The following is a 22,230-nucleotide window of genomic DNA, read 5'->3' on the forward strand; positions in this document are numbered from 1 at the left end:
TGGGTTAGCATTTCCAATTTTAATCTATAAGTAGAAATATATGTGAAAATAATAAAAACTAAAAATGTAATAATAGTTTTACAATAAAATGCTACAATTATAGGAAGGTCCCTTATTCACTCCTTTTAACATTTAGAAGAAATTTATGCAATGGTGAAAAATGTTTATTTAGAATATTTGACTATTGGGAACTTAAAATGTGGCTAATTCAACTAAGGAATTTAATTTGTAATTTTATATAATATTACTTAAAATAAAATTTACATAGGCACATGTGCTTAGTGGCTACCATATTGAATATTCTGAAAATTAAAATTTCTTAATAACTTAGATGCCTCAAAATATTTTCAATTCAATTAATATTTATTGAGTACCTGTTATTTCCAAAGTACTATGTTAAATATCAAAGTGTTATAACATAGACACAAAGCCCATAAGCTAACTCTTAAGGTCTTCATCATAAGTATATATAAGCCAATGTTAATTAATTCTAAAATTTGGTGATGTTATTCATTACACCCAGCAAATTAGAGACAAATTTGAAGAAGGCAAGGCTACTAGAAGAAGACAATATTGAGCACTGATAAAGAAATCCTTAATACTGTAAAAGCAAAATAAAAACTACAACTAAACCAATCAAAGGAACAAAACCCAGAAAGGTCCAACAGTCTGTGGTCATTGAATGTTAGGATAATTGTAGTTGGTCAAAGTCCTTGAAGTCACTCTGATATAAGAAGACAGTATACTAATAATGCTGAGTATGGTTCACCAAGAAAATAAGAAAGACTTTGAGTATGCTCTACTTAAGAAAACAAGACATTATTTAACATATTAATAATATGTGTATTATAAGCAGTTAATATAACATTAATTTGGGCCAAATTAGTGACAGTGATGATAACATTGCATTTAATTTATATTATATTGCAGTATCAGTTGAGACTGTTTGGGTCCTAAGTGGCAGAAGCCCAATTCATAGTAGCTTTAATAGGAAAAGAAACTCCATTGGATTTTTAACTGAAAAGTCCAGTGGGAATGGAAAACAATTTATACAATATTCTTTTACATATGTAGAAAACTAATAATAAGAAGATAATGTGGTACATATAAATGTTGTAAGATATTTGAAGATTTTTCATCTATATAGAAAGGAAATTTTAAAAACCTGAAACACATTTTATCAGCTTCAACGGTTATTTCTTTTAGGAGAAGAACTATATTCATTTAGAAAACACATTCATAGAACATGTTACTTGCTAGATGATGGCATAAGGAAGGAACAATGGTCTGAATGTGTGTATCCCCCCCAAATTTATATGTTGAAATTCTAAACTGTGGGGTGATGCTATTAGAAAGTGGGGCCTTTGGGAGGTGATTACGGTCATAAGGGCAGAGCACACATGCATGAGATTAGTGCCCTTGTAAAAGGGACCCTGGAGAGCTCATTCATTCCTTCTACCATGTGAGCATCAGTACATAGCTAGAAGATGCCATGAATGAGGAAGCAGATCCTCACTAGATATTGAATCTGCTAGCACCTTGATCTTGGATTTCCCAGCCTCCAGAAGTGTAAGATAAAAATTTTTGTGTTTATAAGGCACTGGTTTATAGTATTTTGTTATAGCAGCCCAAACAGACTAAGACAGAAAATCTATGCTGATAAGTGTAGCTGTTGCTATAACAACTACCTAAAAATGTGGAAGCAGCTTTGGAACAGGGTAATGGATAGAGGCTGAAAGAGTTTTGAGGTATGTGCTAGAAAAATCCTACACTGCCGTAAAGCCCTTTAAAGATAATTCTGGTAAGGCCTGGGAAGAAAAGCAGAGAGTTGCTTCAATATTCTCAGAGAATGCCTAAGTAGTTGTGAACTGAATGTTGGTAGAATTATGGATGGTAAGGGCCATTCTGATGAGGGCTCAGATGGAAATGAGGAACATGCTATTGGTAAATGGAAGAAAGGCCAACCTTATTATAAAATGGCAAAGAACTTGGCTGAATTATGTTTGTGTTCTAGTTTTTTGTGGAAGGTAGTACTTATGGGAGATGAAATTAAATATTTGCTTGAGAATATTTCTAAGTAAAGAGCTGAAGATCTGACTTGACTTCTCTTGACTCCTTGTATTAATAGTAGAAAAGAGAAGTAGATTTGGAAAATTCTTAGCCTATTCATATTGGAAAAAATGAAAAAGACTGTTTGGGAGAGAACATGGAAAATGTGGCCAAATTTGATAAAGAGGTTAATATAGATAAGTCATCTCAATAGAAGTTAGCAGCTACTCATCAAGGAACCTATTGTCAAAGGCAATGGAAGAATGACCCTGAAAATATTTGGGAGATCAATGGGACTGCCCCTTCTATCACAGGCCCAGAGTATAAAGGCCTGGGGGGTAGAAAAATTTCAAAAGAGGGGCCTCTGCTGCACTGGGCTGCTTCCCATCATGGGCTCCACTCCCCACATTTGGTTGCTGTTCTCATCCACAGCCCTAGGTGTGGCTTGGGCAAGTCTCAGACTAAGACAGGAAAGGGAAAGTAAAAGGTAAGGCTTTTAAGGCATAGTCTCTGAGGAGGCAGAGCAGAACACAAAGGACAAGTTATCCTGCTCTCTGAGTAAGAATGAAACAAAAGAGTGGAGAGGGAAAAAGATGGAAGAGACTATTCAACATGATGAGAAGCTTGGGAGATTATTGATAATGGTGGCCAGTAGAAATCCCCCATAGTGGAGTGGCTGAATGATTTAAGACTGGCAGTGTCCAATGTTTCCTTTTTATTATACAGGTTGCTCAAATACCACCAAAATATAATGCCTTCCTCAACCTATCAATACTTTCCATGAAACCTGCAGAAAATTCTGCTGTAAATGCAAATAATTTGCATGAGCATTTTTCTTAATTTGGGTATGTTTGTTTGGCTAGTTTTAAGGAATGGGAAGTGGATGCTCATTGAGGTAAAGTAAGGTCTGGATCTAACTGGATAAGGAACAGAAGAAAGAGAATAGCCACGGGAGATGAAATGCCAATGAAGGGACAGCCAAAGTGGGAAATTGCAAGAAGAGATTAGCATTCTAGTTCAAGATAACAGACTGAATACAAACTATCCCTTTCCCTCCTTCTACATCCCATTGGAATCTCAGAGAAATTAAAAAATAGAAGGAAAATCATATAGAACTGGCAAAATAGAAATGCCACAATGAGAGCTGTGATACAGTCCTTAGAGACGCATGAGAAGATTGATGGCAAAATAGCACAGGAGAAAAACCCACAATCCCATTAGGATAACAAAGAGGCCAGAGTCAGTGATATTACCCAGAACCTTCCCAGTGACTTTTAAATTAAATCAGCAGAGGCTTGGGGAAAGACATGGGCTGTAGACAGTGTGGAAAGAAACATTGGCAAGGGCAGGTGAGCTAATTATACAATCACCTTCACAGCAGCTAACTCCAATAGTTACCCTTAGGACAAAACTTCCATTGTGTCTCTGAAGTGTGAACTTTTAATTGGAAGATTATGCCTGGGTAATGGGGGAAGAGAAGGAGGGCACGACCTCAAACACTAGATGCATTTATGACCACAAGGACGATGAGGAGCCATGATATCGAAGAGAGTCACCTGTTCTCCCACCTCCTGCACAATCACTGAAGCAAGGACTCCTATATTCAGGGTTCCAATTATTTCTGCAAAATAAGTTCTTTGAGGTACTACTATAGAATTTGAGACATGCCTTTGTAATAGTAATTATTATATTTTATTGTAATTATATACTTATATGAATACATGCAGCTTTCCCCAGAAGTTGATATCTATAAGGGGCAAAGTGTTATTTTTCTACCTTCAGATGAAATATAGTGTCTTGCTATATTAGTCTGCTTGGGTTGCCATAACAAAATTAAAGCTGTGTGCTCACACGACCATTCCTCAGTGCGAGTATTTGGAGACAGAGATGCACTCTCTGGTGTTTCTTCTTATAAGGACACTAAATCTTATTTGTCCTGGGCCTCTTCCTTATGACCTCACTTCACCTTAATTACTTCTTTAGAAGCCCATCTCCAAATACAGCCCCAGTGGAAATTAGGGTTCAATATATGAATTTGGGGGAGACAAACTTTTGGTCCATAATATTCTGCCTATGGACCCCCACACACAAATTCATGTCCTTCTCATAGGCAAAATACACTTACCCCATCCCAATGACCACAAAAGTTTTAACTCATCCCAGCATCAACTTTAAAGTCTACAGTTCAAAGGTCCATCTGATAATCATCTATCTACATCACATACGGGTGAACCTACAGGGAGGTAGGATTCATCCTGAAGCAAAATTCATCTCCAGCTGTGAACCTGTGAAACTAGACAAGTTACATGCTTCCAAATACAATGGTGGGAGAGGAATAGGATAGACATTTCCCTCTCAAAAGGCAGAAACAAGAAAGTGGAAAGGGGTGACAGGTCCCATGTAAGTCCAAAACCTAGCAAGGCAGACTTCATTAGATTTTAAGGCTCAAGAATATTCCTCTTTTGTTTGATGTTCTGCCCCCTGGGCCCTCTGCAGGGACAGCATCACCCCCAGGCTCTGTGGGGCAGCCCAGCCCCCTGAGCTCTCTGTGAGGCCCACCTGGCCTGCTGAAGTCTAGGAGAAGCAGCCTTTCCCCCAGGCCTGTGGTGGGAGTAGAAGCCCAGAGGATTTCTGAATCACTTTAGGGGTCATTCTGGCCTGTTCTCGAAGGATAAGGCATATTTGCAGCTGGATAGTTCTATGGTACTGTCCCGTCAGTCCCAGAAATTTCACAGCCTTCCTTCATTTGGTCCCATTTTCATCTCTTTGAGTTCAAACTGGTAGTATTTCTGCTAAAATAATCCATACTACATGATAAGATCATGGGTATAATCCTATGATCTTTTTATCTGGTGATAGTCTAACTACACCCTTGGTGTTCTCTTCAAAACACGCTTTCTCATTTTTTGCAATATGGACAGGCTGAGAATTTTCCAAGTCTTTATGTTCTGGTTCCATTTTGCATAACAATTCCTTCTGCAGTTCATCTCTCTCCTGTGTTTTTACTATAAGCAGTCAGGAGAACCCAGCCACACCTTCAACGTTTTGCTTAGAAATCTTGGCTAAATAGCCAATATCATTGCTCACAAGTTCTAACTTTCATAAAACACTACAAGACAATTCAGCCAAGCTCCCTGCCACTTAATAACAAGGATTGCCTTTCCTCCAGTTTCAAATAATATGCTCTTCATTTTCACCGGAGACCTTACCAGAAAGGCCTTTATTGTCCATATTTATACCAACATTCTGTTTATAATGTATTCTCTACGAAGATGGAAGTTTGCTCTCCCCTTTTCTTTCTGAGCCCTTATCAAAATCACCTACCCAAAGTCCCTTCAGGTAATGCAGGCTTTTTCTAGCAATGTATCCCCAAAGTCTCCCACTCTACCCAGCACCCAGTTCCAAAGCCACTTCCACATTTTTAGATATTTGTTATAGCAACGTCCCACTTCTCTGTCCCCAAATCTGCATTTGTTTGCTCACGCTGCCATAACAAAATATCACAGGCTAGGTGGCTTAAATAAGAGAAATGTATTTCCTCACAATTCTGGAGACCAGAAGTGTGAGATCAATAAGGGCGGGTGCCAGCAGGGTTTGTGTCTTAGGAGGGCTTTCTTCCCTGCTTGCAGACAGCTGCCTTCCCTCTGTGCGCTCACGTGGCCTATCCACCGTGTGTGCGTGCGTGCGTGCGTATGTGTGTGTGTAGAAAGAGAGAGAAAGCACGTGCTCTGGTGTCTCTCTTCATAAGGACCCTAATCCTATCAGATAAGCACCGTACCCTTATGACCTTATTTAACCTTAATTAATTTCTTAAAGGCCCTATCTCCAAATACAGCCACACTAGGGGTTAGAATTTTAACATATGAATTTGGGGGGAAAATAAAAATTCAATCTATAATTCTCACACAAAAAAGGTGAGGAAAAAATGTTTGTTAATTAAATGAATTAGTGTAATTGTAAGCTATAAGAGACCAAGGAAATATCCTTTAATATGTGTGTGTGTGTATGTGTGTGTGTGTATACATATATATGGCCTTATTTTTAAATCAATATTCTTTAAAATGCTCTCATTTAGTGCTATTTTTGACCACATACAGCACAAAATACTCTGTTAACGAGACGCATTTGTAAGAAAGAATGTTATGTACTTACGTTTCTTTTGGAATTGTAAATGGAGTCATTCCATAATTCAAAAATGGACTTGAAATCTCAAGAAACTGTTCAGGCTTCTTTATTATTATATCTAAAAAATAACAATTAGGAAGTGTGATGTACATTGTTTTAATCTTTCAGAATTGCATGCAGAATTTAACATTTAATACAATACTGGTTAGATCAACTATTTACTCAGCAAATCTCAACAAAGTTAAATAGGAATGTACAAAGATATATAAGGTTTTTTATTGAAAGAGCTTACAGATCTTGCCAATATTAGATTTCTTTTGTCTACTCTTTGGTTGCTTTCCAGATTACTTGAAACAATTAAGTCTCAAGGGAGAAAGTTAGCAATGTCGTACAGAGTCATTCCTTGACATTTACTATTTCAAGTACAGGAATGATTTTTATACAAGTTTTTTACTTAAAAATATGTGTTCCCTTAGTTAACCTCTACAACACAGTTGCTTAGGGCATGAAGAAGAAATGTGAAATAATATAAGGAGAGAATAATAGAGGAAGAACAAAAAATGTAACAAAGTAAAGCTCATGAGTAGAAAAGAAAGCAGCAGGTCAGGAGAGGATTTGTGGATATTCCTAAGAGATCCTGAAGGTGGTCTAGAAGTAAGAAATTCTTAATGAATAAGGGGCACAGCATGTGCATTACCATGGTGAACACTGAAATTAGGGGTGATTATTAGGGAAGAAGTGAGGCTGTGACAGAGTATACATAAATTTTCTCAGATTGTTCTGTACTATCCTCTAAAATCATCTCCTTTCCCATTTTCTGTTAATTTTCACTTCAAATACTGAATCCAATGGAGAGAAGAAAGATACTTATGTGATGAGCCTCTAGGTAGGAAACTGCCATTATGGAATTCTGCCAATTGTTAGATTTTCATCCCCAGTTTACAAAAGAATGTTTACTTACCTAGAATTATACAACTATCAGTAGCAAAATCAGAAGTTACTTGTATGTTCACTACTCTTCCTTTCATTCAGCTATTCCTTGATGCTCTGAATGAACAAGTATTTTAAGTGGCTCCATGCATTTTAACTAAAATATAGCATTTAAAAATAAATGATTTTTTTTTTCCTTTCAACTGTTATATGGATGCTGATATTTGGTTCAAGAAAGACAATAAAGGATAGGAAGGAAGGAAGGAAGGAAGGAAGGAAGGAAGGAAGGAAGGAAGGAAGGAAGGAAGGCAGGCAGTCTGGGAAGTTCTAACCCAAAGAGCAGATGTACTTTGTTGGCACCAACAGCCCATTGCAGAAACTCAAGGAATGTAAGGAAATAATTGAAATAATTAAGCAGGAAGGGGAGAAGAAGTTGGGCCTAAGTAAAAAATGAATTGATCATTTTTCCTCTCCATCCATATCAGATATTTCTTTAATCTTTGTTTCTTTCTGGCAAGGATAATATATGTTTTGCTAGAGAAATCTTTGCTACCAGCTGTACTGGCTGTGTCAATGTAGGCAGAAAGCAAATCTGAGGAAAATTACATGGTTAACAGTTGTTATTTATATTTTTTAAATGTATAAATTATGGCAGGAAGTAGGAAGCAAGGAACAGGTAAATATTCCAATCTGTGTGGCTACTGTAGTTTTAGGATCCTGAGTACCCCTGAGACTTATGTATTATGCTAGGATATAATTCAAAAATGGACTTGAAATCTCAAGAAACTGTTCAGGCTTCTTTATTATTATATCTAAAAAATAACAATTAGGAAATGTGATGTACTTTTTTTAATCTTTCAGAATTGCATGCAGAATGTAACATTTAATACAATACTGATTAGATTAACTATTTACTCAGCAAATCTCAACAGAGTGAAATAGGAATATACAAAGATACATAAGGTTTTTTTATTGAAAGAGTTTACAGATCTCCTGCCATTTGCAATGAAGGATTAGCAACACTGTAGCAGCAACAACCACAGCAATTCAGAGACATTTCCACCACCAACAGAGGTACAAGCCACAGTTCATCGTTCATAGCAACAACCATTTAAAGCACATTTATAAGCTTAGCAGAGATACCTTCAGTAAATGGTACTATATATGTTCATTGTGGCTTTGCCTTCATTGTTCATTCAGGTAACAGACCTCTGTATGCAGCCCCTAATACAATAACCTCTAGAACATGATACACTGTTACTGAAATAGTAGAATTAGAAAAGGCATTAGAAAAGATAAAGGGAGAAAATGTAAACGCAAATAAATGAACACAAGAAATATAATCAAAAGGCTATTTTGAACAAAGATAATTTAAGCCTCTTGGAATGCGAATATATATATATAACACACATACATAGGTATAATCCATAGCACTCCAATTTCTTTATCATCTTCCATTAAAAATTACAAATGCTAAATTATCTAGGGAAAGCTATATATGTTGAATAAACATACACAAATTATGTATTATTCTTCTAATTATTAATGATTCTTATTTTAATCTCCTCCCCTCACGTTAAATGCTTCTGCTTTAAATTTGGTTTTTCATGTATGGTCTCTTGCCATCTTGGTCCCACTTCCATTTGAACTTGGTCCTCATGAAAAAAAGAATGAGAATGTGAAGACTTATAGAGAACAAAAATTGAAGGAATGAAGAATCAGACATAAATGGAATTTATAACTGAATTGGGAGAATAAGAACAAGGTGGGAGCAGTCCCCTCCCTGCCCTGAGCCTATGGGAAACTATTTATTTCTGAGGCCAATCATCACTCCACTAATGGGCTACAGGGAAGAATTAACACAGGAGCCAGTTCAGGGCAGAAGTTTTATTCCTATAAGAGTTTTAAATATAAATCCGTAATTCAAAGATTATATTCTACAGGACACTCTATAGTGATTTCCACATCAGAAATTCACTCCAGTGATTTCATATATGCTACTTAAGTTTCTTTATCATTTGCTGCAAACTACTTTTCTATCATACTAGTAGTAACAATGCCATCACTCAAAGGATGACCTTGATATAGCTGGCCAATTTAGACATGAACAGAACTCAGCTTCTAAGATGTGCGGAATGAATCCTTTAAAGACATACAATTTGGACATAAAATTAAATGTAGATTTCAGGTGCAATATTGAGTGCTTTACCTTGACAAACATCTTTTCAACACAAATGAAATGATTACACTTTCATATAGAGAAACATTAATTAGAAAGATTCGAAGGTAATGATACATACCTTGAGGTTCATCTGTGATAACCTGTTCTTTTTTTGGACGAATCAGTTTCCAGGGAGGTATGGAAGGTGGTTTTGGTGGTGCTACCAGGGGACAAGACCTACTTCTAGTCACCAGCACAGGATGGCTACAGATGTGTGAAAGCCCATATTCTCTAAGTTTCTCAGCAGAATCTGCCTAAAAGATGGAAAGTAGATTTAAAAGGATTCTTACAATTGCCTCCTGCATTTAAAATAATATTTTAGTCAATATAAACATACTATCACCACTACACTGATATAGTGGTAATAAAAAATCACCACCAATATTTCTCTATATAAGCACTATCACCAGCTTTTAAATTTTCTGGAGTGCTGTTTCTTTATTTACAAAGTAAGAGATTATAACTAGAAGACACTTTTCAGTTCTAAAAGCTTAAGAGTCTATGAGATGGCAAAAAAATCTTAGCTCATCAGTTTTGTTCCAAAATTAATCAGCCGTTATTTTTATAGGTTAAAGCTTTAACTATAGTGCTTAATAGGTAAAGTTTGTTTTTTAATCACTAGCAATTGCTACCTAGTGTTCAAAAATATTCAGTCTTAAGTGCGTTCAGGTCAATGAGGTGGTTGAGGGGTTGGCTTCTGTCCAGTTCATGCCCTCATCACTGACAGTGGGTTCTTCCATAGGAAATCCCCGTGATTATCACACCAATGGAGGCATTCATAGAAGTTCAGGGAATAAAGGCTTCCTGTGTCCTGCCAAATCAAGTAGTTTCCCCAGGCAGATACTTCTCAGATTTGAATGTTCAGATCGCTTGGAGCCAGTTTGCTTTGGAATAATTCAGAATAACATTTAAGCAGAACTTAAGTTATTGATTTATGGCTGAAATATGCCATAAGGAATAAAAAAGTATGTGAATGATAAAGTAATATACACTATAGACAAATTCTGACTTTCACAACTTTCTTTAACATTTAAAGTAAAATAAAATATTAACTGCATTAAAGTCAGTTTCACCAATAACTATTTTTCTTTCTAATCATTTTGCATCATTGATTTCTATGCAATAGCAACAATTGAGATTACAAATTTACAAAACAATTTTTTAAATTACAACCAGAAACCTAGTTATCAGTCTATTCCAAATTATTACCTCAACTTGAACCTGCCTTGCTCTCATGACTCTGCTTCTATAGAGCTCAATCACACTTCCCTACGCTACAAAATAGAAATCCCCACGTGAAAGGAGAGTTCTTCCCAAAGCCAGGAAAATAATTTTAAGAAGGAGTTAATCAGTACATTAATACAAAGCCATTTGAAAGTATTGTAAATATTGAAAATATAGAGAAAAGTGAGTCAATACTTTTTTAAAGTGGCCTAATTAAGAAGTAGAAGAAACTCTTATTTTCTTCTTATCCCGCTTGTAGATTTTAGCAATTTGCTAAAAAATTTCAGAAACTTCTGGAATTATGTCTTAGAATATTTTTTAAAAAACTATTTCATAGATGATCTAAAATCTAGATCTTTTATCTAGAAGTTTAACCCTACCAAGTTTTAAAAGTTTTCAGGAGTCAACACTTGAAAGTGATCCTTTCAATGGAAAGTTAGGGGGAGAATTTTAGGTTATTTAGTAAGACAATGCCTCAGAATAGTATTTTTAAAAAGGTGCACCACTATAAAAGTTACATTTAAATAATATCCAAAATAGAAGTCATACTTAAAGTAGTATTTATAAGTTGAATAAGTTCTAGACATTTTATTAGTCATAATTTTTGGTCTCTATATATGAATTTCTCATGACTGCAGCCAACCTTTTAGTCTAAAAAGACTTTCTTTTTTGATCTGTCAAGAGTTAGAAAATAAAAAGCACTTCGAAAATGTAAAGTACTGGTCCAAATAGCAAAGTACAGTATTAGTGCCTATTTATAGTTTCAATAATCTGCCAAAGTACTAACTTGATTCAAGCGTGAGAAATTTAAATAAGACAATTCTTCATACTTCATTTTATCTTCAACATACTACACTATATTTCTGATTTGTGTAAAGTAATGCTATTAATAATAGTTACAGTTTGATGTTAAGAAACTATGTTAAAGGATTTCAAGGTTCCTTGGGTTACAATTAGGGGCAGAGAGGGATTTACAATAGTGCCTGGATCATTGAATAAGCACTCAATATGTGTCTGCTGAATAATTCATGCATGAGACTTAAGTTAGAAGTCTACTTTCTTAAGACCCTTTCATCCTTTTTACTCCATCTCATTTCAACCATTTTAAAAGAAACAGGAATGGGGGGTTAAGCAGGTAGTGGAGGCTTTTTTAAAATTCCCAGATCACCCATCGAAATAAAACTATATCCATTTAGAATACCCAAGAGGAGGAGGATGTTGAATAACACAGGGTAATTCATGACATCTTGCTCCTTTCCAAGTTTTGTTCTTGATTTTATTGTATTCTTCATCACCTATTTAAATAAATGTAAGTTATTGACTTTATTTTACTTTTTGATCTGTCTTTGGGCAATAATTTTGAGCAGTGTGCTCCATTTAGCAAAATTTCGTTAGGACAGAAATTGTTTCCTATCAGTTTATTGTTAAAACATTATATCTCTATTATATTCTGATATTTACCAGGGAAACTAGTTCACTCTTACGAACTGCTAGCCTATAAAAACCAGCAGGCGAGATACAGAGATCATAACACTACAGTTAGTTCATTACAGCCCTGGAGGTCACTTAATTACAGTTCCAGACATTGGATTAATTCCAGAACCTCTGGGCACCTGAAACCATTTTCAACTTCCAAAGGAAGGATTTATAACAATCTTTATGTCCTGACTTTCACCCATACACCAAGATGCCTCTAAGACTTCTGTCCTTATAATCAGTTCAATCTCTAGCAGTTCCCTGACCCCAATGGGATCTCCTTCATCTCCAGACTTTCCAACATAAGATTCCCTTTGCTCTGAACACACTTTAGTCTATTTGCTTGCATATCCACAGAACATACCATATTGTTTAGCATACATTACATAATTAATAAACATCTGTCAAATTAACCAATGAATAAACAGATGTGAAGTTTTAGTCTTTAATTAGCCTTTTAAATTCAAACTAACTTGTTGTTGAAATCTTAGCTTCTCAGTAGCAACACCAAAAGCTCAAGTGGATTATCTTGTATAGGTTTCTTTTTATAATGCATTCATCCTATGCTTCATTTTGCAGTTTTAAAAGGAGTGTAAGTACTTCTAAGACACGAGGCCACGGCACTCCACAAAGCATGGCTGGTGTTCTTTAGCAGCCCTGTGAGTTAGTCTTTACTCTCTGGGATAGCTGAGACAGCGTCTAGGCCAGTGGCATGTAAAGAGGTTAAAAAAAAAAAAAATCAGAGATGAGAAGGCCAGCCCTAATCTCAACAAGAGGCTCAATTTGGAAGATGCTTTAGATACACAATTGGATTCTTGAATGTTCCTGATTTTAAGATCCAGTCTAAATTACTGTTACTTCTACTTATTCATGGCTAATATTATTTAATTTTGGATTAAAATTAGTGAAACTGTCATAATCTCTATATTCATGATGGTACATTATATCCTATCCTCTTTATAGTGTGATTACTCCTATTTGGTAGATTTTTGCAGGAAGGAATGATTTCTATCTTAAGAAAAGGGAGAAGAAAGAAAGGAAAGAAGAGAAGAGGACAAATGATAACATTATGCCCCCCGGGCATAATCTAAGAGACAAATGTAATGCACATAGTAAAGTCTAACAATCATTCAATTGGAATATTTACATTTCAAGCTAATTTCTATTGAAGTTTTAAAACTCAGCTTTTTCTAATTAACCAAATGAACATTTATATGTAATTATATCCCTGCATCATCTAGTCTTATACTTTAAAGTAGTGATGTCAGAACCTGAAGTCCTAGCAATAAAGTGCTAGATACCGAATGTCTCCAAACAGGGTTAGGATCCAGAAAGCACCAAATGGATAGGGAATTTGTCTAAATAAGTTGCTTAGTAATTTGATGAACTTTACTATTATAAGGGAAGGAGAAAAGTTGTTTTTCTGTCCAAGAACACAAGATAGCTTAAAAAATCATGAAAGTGCATAAATACTATGCAACTATTAAACATATATTGACTAAAACTTAACACCATGAAAAAATGTTAATAATATATTGTTAAGTGAAGAGCTGGTTTCCAAATGGAACATAAAGTATGATTTCACTCTGTAAAAAAAGTACACACATACAAACACAGAATGAACACAGAGAAGAAAAATCAAAAGATATATGCCAAAATGTTAATATTGCCTATGACCAGTCACTTATACTATGAATATTTTAACTGACTACATTTTCTAAATTTTCTATAGTTTGTTAAATTTATAATACAAAAATCAATAATGATTTATTTCATATTATTTTATGATACAAGAAAGACCACAGCAGTGGATCTCCAGCCTGAGGGTGAATTCATTTAAATAATCTTATGTTAAGAATATATGTGTAGCCACTTTATGGGAAGGTCATTAATTATTATCTAGAAATTATTTCCATGAGTTTCACTGAAAAAATATAAATTTTATATCTTTCCTTTTATATTTAATATAAGGACCTACAAAAATTAAATGTGACTATATATTTTTTCTTTTTTAATAATTAGATAGAACTTTTGCAATAATCTAAGATAATTTTGGATATGTCAGATCCTTTAGGTCAAGTACTTAGTTTTAAATACAAGGGAAATGAAATCCAGGGATAGAATTTTAATGAAATTCTGGTGCACCTTCTACAACACACACACACACACACACACACACACACACACACGCATGCACAATTAACATAAATTACACATTGTATTTCCTGGACTTGACTGCTTACCATCTTCTCTAATGCAAAGATCTTGTTTTCAAACAAATAGAGAGGTGTAAAGGTAGCATATACGACCATATGAGGGGATTGTATTGCTGAAGAACCTGTAAAACAAACATATTTTGTGTCATAAAATTATATTAAAAATGGGTCTCTGAATAGGTCATCCCAAATTGTTCAAATTCCTTAATGAACTTATCTTGATGGTGAAAAATACATAAATGATTCAAAATTAATTCATGTAGATTTATGATTTAACATTTAATTAAAATGTTAAATCTCAAATATGCACCTGTTTTATGGACTCTCATTAGTTTTAAGTTCACAATAGCACTATTTAATCTTGACATTATTTTGCCTAACCACAAAAGATTTATCATATAAACACAGTTATTAGTCAATATAACATAGAATGGTCCACCAAGGAGCATGTCCAAAAGGAAAGATTTTTCAACTGAGGCACTTCTTTGCTTTCATAGATAGAATCTTTATTCTATTTTGAACTTAAAGAAAGTCCAGGACTTTCATTGTATGTCATTTCAAAAAGAAATAAAACATAACTACAATGAATCCTTACATGAAGATAGAAAGCATGAGTAATTTATTTTGAAAGGTTTAATGCTGGTAGAATTTGCTTTTGAACATTGCTTATCTGTTTGTTCAAATTTTTCCTTTTTTCTTTGTCTTTTTTTTTTTAATAGAGACAGGGTCTCACTATGTTGCCTAGGCTGTTCTCAAACTCCTGGCCTCAAGTAATCCTCCCACTCTGGCCTCCCAAAGTACTGGGTTTATAGGTGTGTGCCACCACACCTGCCCTCACGTTTTTCTTAACACCCCTGAAATTACTATGTTTGACTCAGTATTCTTTTTTTCTACAAACATTCTGGACAAACCAATAGAAGTCAATTTATTTTAGTCTCTTCCTTTTATTTTTAATAAGAATTTTGTTTTATTCTTTCCCTAACTTACATATTTACAATTAACTATATTAGATAATATATTTACAAAAGAATGCTTTTAGGGCCACAAAATATAAATTAGGTATCAGCTCAGTATCTCTCTTAAATGAAGATGTGAAATATGGCAAACTTATAGAAACATATTTTTACATTTAAAAATTAAACTTTGTACATTTCTCACAGACCTTGCTAACACATATTGGTCACCTTTTTCCTATACTACTTATTTACTTATGCTATCCTTGTTTGATGATGATAGTTACAATCTTAAGTCTATGGATGTTGTCTCCCCAACTGAATTTTAAGGTGTTTCTGTGCAGAGGCTGAATTAACAATTTGGTTTATTCCACAAAGGACCTTGCATGAAATAGTATGTTTTAAAATCTGACTAATGATCTCAAGATCAAAGATGTAACAAAATAATTATTCCTCTTCAAAAGAATGAATATGAACAAAAATACTTCGCATGTGCTTCTATCATCAAATAAAACCATTAGATGCACCTACATTGAACCAGAGTGACCCTGGTTAGCAATGGCCAGCAAATTATAGTCCAGTTACTTTGCTCACTAATCCATCCAGTCAAAGCCCTCCCATAAGTCCTCTAGTCAAAAGAAAGATTAAGAAATGTCTCTAGGCCTCCGGTGAGAGATGAAAGCTAGTTATGTGGAGGAAGTTTCTAACAGTGATGACTGATAAATATTGAAATGGTTAAATTTTACAGTTTCTCATCTATCTGCAGAACTTTCCACTCAAAGAAAAGGAAGAGATTAAACATTCTTTCCAGGTATTTTCCAGGTTTAAGATTAATCAGCTGGCCCTCTGCATCTTAGGAATTTACAAAAGGTGAGGTGGAGGAAGGAAGAGTGAGGGCTCTGCTCTAAGTCTGGCTACTAAGAAGGATTAGTCTCTCTTTGAGAAAATCGGCTGAAGTTCCAGATGTTAAACACACACCCCTGCTTCTTCCAGTCCTATGGTACTTTGATTTTAGTAAAAGCATAAGGAAACCAATGGTAATCATTTTAAACATTTGTAGACAACAAAACTGGAAATATAGAAAGCAGAAAAATTAAACATATGGTTGCGATACCTTGAGCAGCCTGAGATTAACTGGCCAGAAAAAGCAAAGTTTGGGGCATCGCTTGAGGGTAGTGAGTTAAAATGGAAACAGTTATTAGTGAGGCAAATAACAGAGTGGATTAGATATGAATGGCTGGCTGGTATTGCCTGCACACAAATATAACGTGTTTAGATAATGAGCCTTTCATGTTAAAGAATCATTAACATGTAGCTAGAAATCTACAATAAAGAGCTCCTTTGGTGGATCCAGAAGTGGAAAGAATGATAATAACTAAGTCTTGGACAACGGTAGGATGGCAATATGGATTGAGTGATAAAGCAGTAAGATCATGGAACGTGAAAGGCACTTGATCATTTTTGTTGAAAGAACAAATCAAGGAATGAGTGGCTTAAGGCACGTTTTCCTAAAATGTCTTTCCTGAACTATAAGTCCAACAAGATTATTTTTGGGGGGTTCTAAATGGTCCAAAGGTGAAGAAGTTCTATAGTTAACAAAAAATCAATTATCAAAGAATGACATTCTCTCCCATACTTCATCCTCTACTTGGTTTTCAATATAACACCTATTAATATCTCAATGAATATATAGTCTTTGGAATATGCCCTGGAAAATGCTGGCTTAAAGTAGGATTAATTTTAGTATTTTAATTAGATTTAGCTTAGAAAATAAGTCCTTGGCAACCACCATTCTACTCTCTGTTTCTCTCAGTTTGACTATTCTAGATTCCAGAGATAAGTGATACCATGCATTTTTGTTTTTCTGTATCTGGTTTATTTCACTTGTCCTCCAAGTTCATCCACATTTTCACAAATGGATTTCCTTCTGTTTTAAGGCTGAGTAATGTTCCATTGATTGTGTGTATATAATAATTTCTTTATTCATTCACACATCGATGAACATGTAAGTTGTTTGCATATCTTGGCTGTTGAGAACAATGCTGCAATGAACATGAGGGTACAGGTATCTCTTCAAGATACTGATTTCATTACCTTTAGATATATACCCAGTAGTGGCATTGCTAGGTCATATGGTAGTTCTACTTTTGACCTTTTGAGGAACATCCATAATGGCTATGCTAATTTACATTACCACCAACAGTGTACAGGTTCACTTTTCTCCACATCCTTGCCAACACTTGCAGTCTTGTCTTTTTGATAATAACCATCCTAACGGATGTGAGGGGATATCTCATTGTGGTTTTGACTTGCATTTCTCTGATGATTAGCTATGTTGACTACCTTTTCATATACCCATAGGCCATTTGTGTATCTTCTTTGGAAAAATGTCTATTGAGATTCTTTGCCCATTTTTTAATCGGGTTATTTGGGTTTGTTGTTATTGAGTTGTATGAGTTCTTTACACATTTTGGATATTGACTCCTTATATTGAATATATGGTTTGCAAATATTTTCCCCCAGACAATGGGGTCTTAATGGCTATTTTTTTTGCATGAGGGTGCCAGCTGATTCTGTTCCTGGTTAGGGCTCTCTTGCAGCTGGCTGCCTTCTCACTATATTCTCACCTAGTGGAGACAATGGTTAATGGACTTTTTTTTTGTTGCTAGAAATATAGTCACTGGAATATTATGTAATGTCATATTAATTACATATGCAATATATATTACATGGATTGCATATAATGATAAAAAAGTGAGGGCAAAGACAAAGAAGAAATTGCATTTACTGAGATTTTTTCTGATATGAGGCACTGTGATAAGTAGTTTGCATACATAATCTCAGGGCTGATTGATGCTAATCAAACATTTTATATGGCATTGCAATATTTAATGTTAATTTTTTTTTAAGAAAAACACCACTGTTTAGTCAGGGGTGGACTTTTAAATATTTAATAAGTGATATGTCATAGACATGAACCAATTAGAATAGAAGTTGGTTATAAACATTGGTATTATTCTACGGGTGCTGCCAGCTAAATATCAACCTGTAAAATGTGGCTAGCAATGTGATATAAAATAGAGTTTTATTTATCTTATAAATGGGACTCAGGGGCCCAGTAACTCCATGAAGCACCAAATAAAACACTGCGCATATGTGTGCATACTAAATGTCTTAGTGTGTTTTGTGTGCTATAACAAAATACCCAAGACTGGGTAAATTTTTATTATTTTTAATTATTTTGGAAATATAATAGTTGTACATATTTATGGGGTACATGTAGTGTTTTGATACAGACATATAGTGTGTAATGATCAAATCAGGGTAACTGGGATATCTATCTCCTCAAGCATTTATCATTTCTTTGTGTTAGGAACATTCCAATTCTGCTATTTTAGTTATTTTAAAATACATAATAAATTGTTTTTAACTATAGTCACTATTTTGCTACTGACTACAAAATCTAGTAAATTCTATCTAACTGTATTTTTGTACCCTTTAACCATTTCCTCTTTATCCCCTAGTCCCCATTACCCTTCCCTGTCTCTGGCAGTCATCATGCTACTCTCTGTCTCCATGACTTCATTTATTTTAGCTGCCACATATGAGTGAGAACATGTGATATCTGTCTTTCTCTGCCCAGCTTATTTCCCTTAACATAATGTTCTCCAGTTCTATCCATGTCGTTATAAATGACAGGATTTCATCCTTTTTTATGGTTCAATAATATTCCATTGTGTATATGTACCATATTTTCTTTATCCATTCATCCATTGATGGAAACTTAGGTTGATACCACATGTTAGCTATTATGAATAGTATTGCAATAAAAATGGGAGTGCAGATATCACTTAGACATACTGATTTCCTTTCTTTTGGATATATACCCGGTTGTGAGATTGGTGGATCACTGGTGAAACACTCAGGACATTAGTCTGGACAAACATTTCTTGAGTAATGCCTTAAAAGCACAGGTAACCAAAGTAAAAATGGACAAATGGGATCATATTAAGCTAAGAAGCTTCAGCACAGCAAAGGAAACAATCGACAAAGTGAAGACACAACCCACAAAATGAGAGAAAATATTTGCAAACTATCCATCAGACAAGAGATTAATAATCAGAATATATAAGTATCTCAAACAACTCAATAGGAAAAAATCAAATAATCCAATTCAACAATAGGCAAAAGATATAAATACACAGTTCTCAAAAGAAGGAATACAAATAGCAAACAGATATACAACAAAATGCTCAATATCACTAATCATCAGAGAAATGCAAAGCAAAGCCACAATGAGATATCATTTCACCCCAGTTAAAATGGCTTTTATCCTACAGACAGGCAATGATGAATGCTAGCGAGAATGTAAACAGAATGCTCGCACACTATTGGTGGGAATGCAAATTAGTACAGCCACTATGAAGAACAGTATGGAGTTTCCTCAAAAAGCTAGAGACTGGGTAATTTATAAAGAACAGAAGTTTATTTCCTCCCCATTCTGAAGGCTGGAAAGTTGAAGATCAAGGTGCCAACATTTGGTGAAGGCCTTTTGGCTGTGGGTGAGAGAGGGTGAGAGAGAGAGAAAAGGGGGCCGAACACCCCCTTTTATAATGAACCCACTCTTTCAATAACTAATGTACTCCTCGATAATGGCATTAATTCTTTATTCATTCCACCTTCACAGCCTAATCACCTCTCATTAGGCCCCACCTCCTAACACTGCTGCATGGGGGATCTGCGACAAGGAGGCCACACTCTAACAATCTTTGACACATCAGATATGTTGTTTAAGAAGTTTTACTGGACCTTTGTTGTGAAATCCTTTTTAAGTCTTACTTCAAATTAATTGTAGTCAAGAAAAAGTCTTCTTTTTCAGTCTCCTAAGTTCTGTGACATCTGAAACTTCTCTACTTTTTTTTTTTTTATTTTTTCACTTATTTTAGAAAGACAGTTCTGGTCTGGGCTCATGTCTTATTTGAAATACCTTGCTACCAGCAGATACTACAAACTAACACTGGCTACAGTGGTAGACATTCAACCACCTATTGTAGAAATTCAGGCTGACTGAGTGCGTGGTTGCCTTATATATTGTCACAGGTTCCAGTTTTACTAAATGTTTTGCTGTGGTGTAAGATAGATCTCCAGGTTTCCTCAAGCTTGAGATATCTATTTCTCCTGTCTGCCACCCTGCCGCTAACAACTGCCACATATTTTCAGCTGCTTGTTAGTACTCTACTTCTGGCGATAGTTAATGGCAGTTAATTTATCATTAGGTAATTCTAGATGCTACACTCAAAAATATATGACCTAATCAGGATATTAATTTCTTTTTATTCATATAAAGTACAAAATGAAAATTTCTGATCAGCAGGCAGATCTCTGAGTAGTGATTCACAGATTTTTGCTCTTTCCATCCTTGTTGGCTCTGCCATCTTTAACACTGTGCTCTCAACAGCATCAAGCTAGCAAAAGTGGAATTGCACACGAGAGCACTTTATGGATCAGTTTAGAAGTGGCACGTGTCACTTCTCTTCATATCCTCTGCGCTAGAGCTTAGACAAAAGGCCATGTCTTACTTCAAAGAGGCTGGGGAAGTATAGCATAACTGTGTTCCCAGGAAGAGGAGGAAATTGTCAGGAGCTCCTAGTTTTTATCATGGTCAGAAAATATTCAACTTTAATACTCCACTGAGTCATATTTGAATGTTATTGATTTTTGCTCCTTTGACACAATTTTTTTAAAGTTAACATATTACTGAACTATTGTTGCAACTAACTTACTAACTACAAAATAACTTAGAATTTATGTACTATTTCTAAGAGAGAAATTCTAAGTTATTTTGTAGTTAATAAGTTAATTGCAACTCAAATCTTTAGTATTTCAGGTAATTCTCTTTTTCTCAGATATTGGAAAGGTCTGAGTTGTTCATTCTTCTAGAACTTAAGTTTTTCTATTTAATGTCATAATTGATATATAAGTCTTTTCTTAAGTTACATTTTAAATTTACCTGTTTAGAAAATAAAAGTTTTCAACAACTTTTAAAGTTGGTAATGTCTATAGATATTGAGAGGAGCTATAATATAGTAGGTAGTAGGGTGAACTCTGAAGCAATAATCGCTGGGTTCATAAACTCACTTTACACTTCTTAATTTGGAGTTCCTCCAAGACAGTAGAATCAGTGTCAACGAATTTCCCCTCTATGCTAGGACAAAGTTCTTCACAGGGCCTGCTCAGAAGAATTTAAGAATTGCTAATCTTCAATAACTACAATGTGTCTCCTATTCTTTCCTTTTATGAGTGGGAGATGACACTGCAGTTATTCTGTCCTTCTTCAACAGTCCATTAGAGATGGAAGTGGATACATGTGGGTGTGGGTGTTCGCATGTGTGTGCATGTACATGACTTGGAGATACTGGACTTCGAACTTGATGCAATTTCTAGATAGTAATTTGGGTTGGAATGCTTGGTAAGTGGTGAATGTATAATATATGTGGAAAGAAGAATGACGTGGATATTTGGTGATCAGAGAAGAGGAATGTGGCAGAGATTGATCATTGTTCACCAAATGGTTACCTCTTTCTTCTGATCATTCAGACAAACTGTATTTTCCAACTTCCTTTACAGTTAGGTGTGGCCATAGGACTGGATTGTAGTCAATGGAATGTGAGCAGAAGTGATATATTATACAGCTACTTTTGTCCTTAAAATTTTTGCCCCTGAAATTCTCCAAGCCCTTTTCCCTTCCATTGGCATAGAACTTTAGAATTCACATAGTAAAGGTGTCAGAGCCATAAGAGGGAAGGAACATGGATCTCAAACACCATTTAGAAAAGAGCTTCCTGCCAATCATTAACACTAGGCTTAGATTTTATGAATTAATAATTGAGAATCAAATATATATGCTGTTTGAACCCTTGCTTAGTTACGGCAGCTAGTGTACCTAAATAGATACACATACTTTGAAAATAACAAAATGAAAAAAAATCTTAATGTCACATAGTTATTAGGGTATGCATTGGATATTAATTATAGG

General features: G+C 34.9%; 1 pseudogene; it reads right to left on the minus strand.

Moving 5' to 3' along the window:
* LOC123633192 overlaps nucleotides 1-22,230 on the minus strand; it is a 155,307-nt pseudogene that overhangs the window by 87,168 nt on the left and 45,909 nt on the right.

Source organism: Lemur catta, chromosome 2 (genome assembly GCF_020740605.2).
Source record: "Lemur catta isolate mLemCat1 chromosome 2, mLemCat1.pri, whole genome shotgun sequence".
Taxonomy (NCBI): domain Eukaryota; kingdom Metazoa; phylum Chordata; class Mammalia; order Primates; family Lemuridae; genus Lemur; species Lemur catta.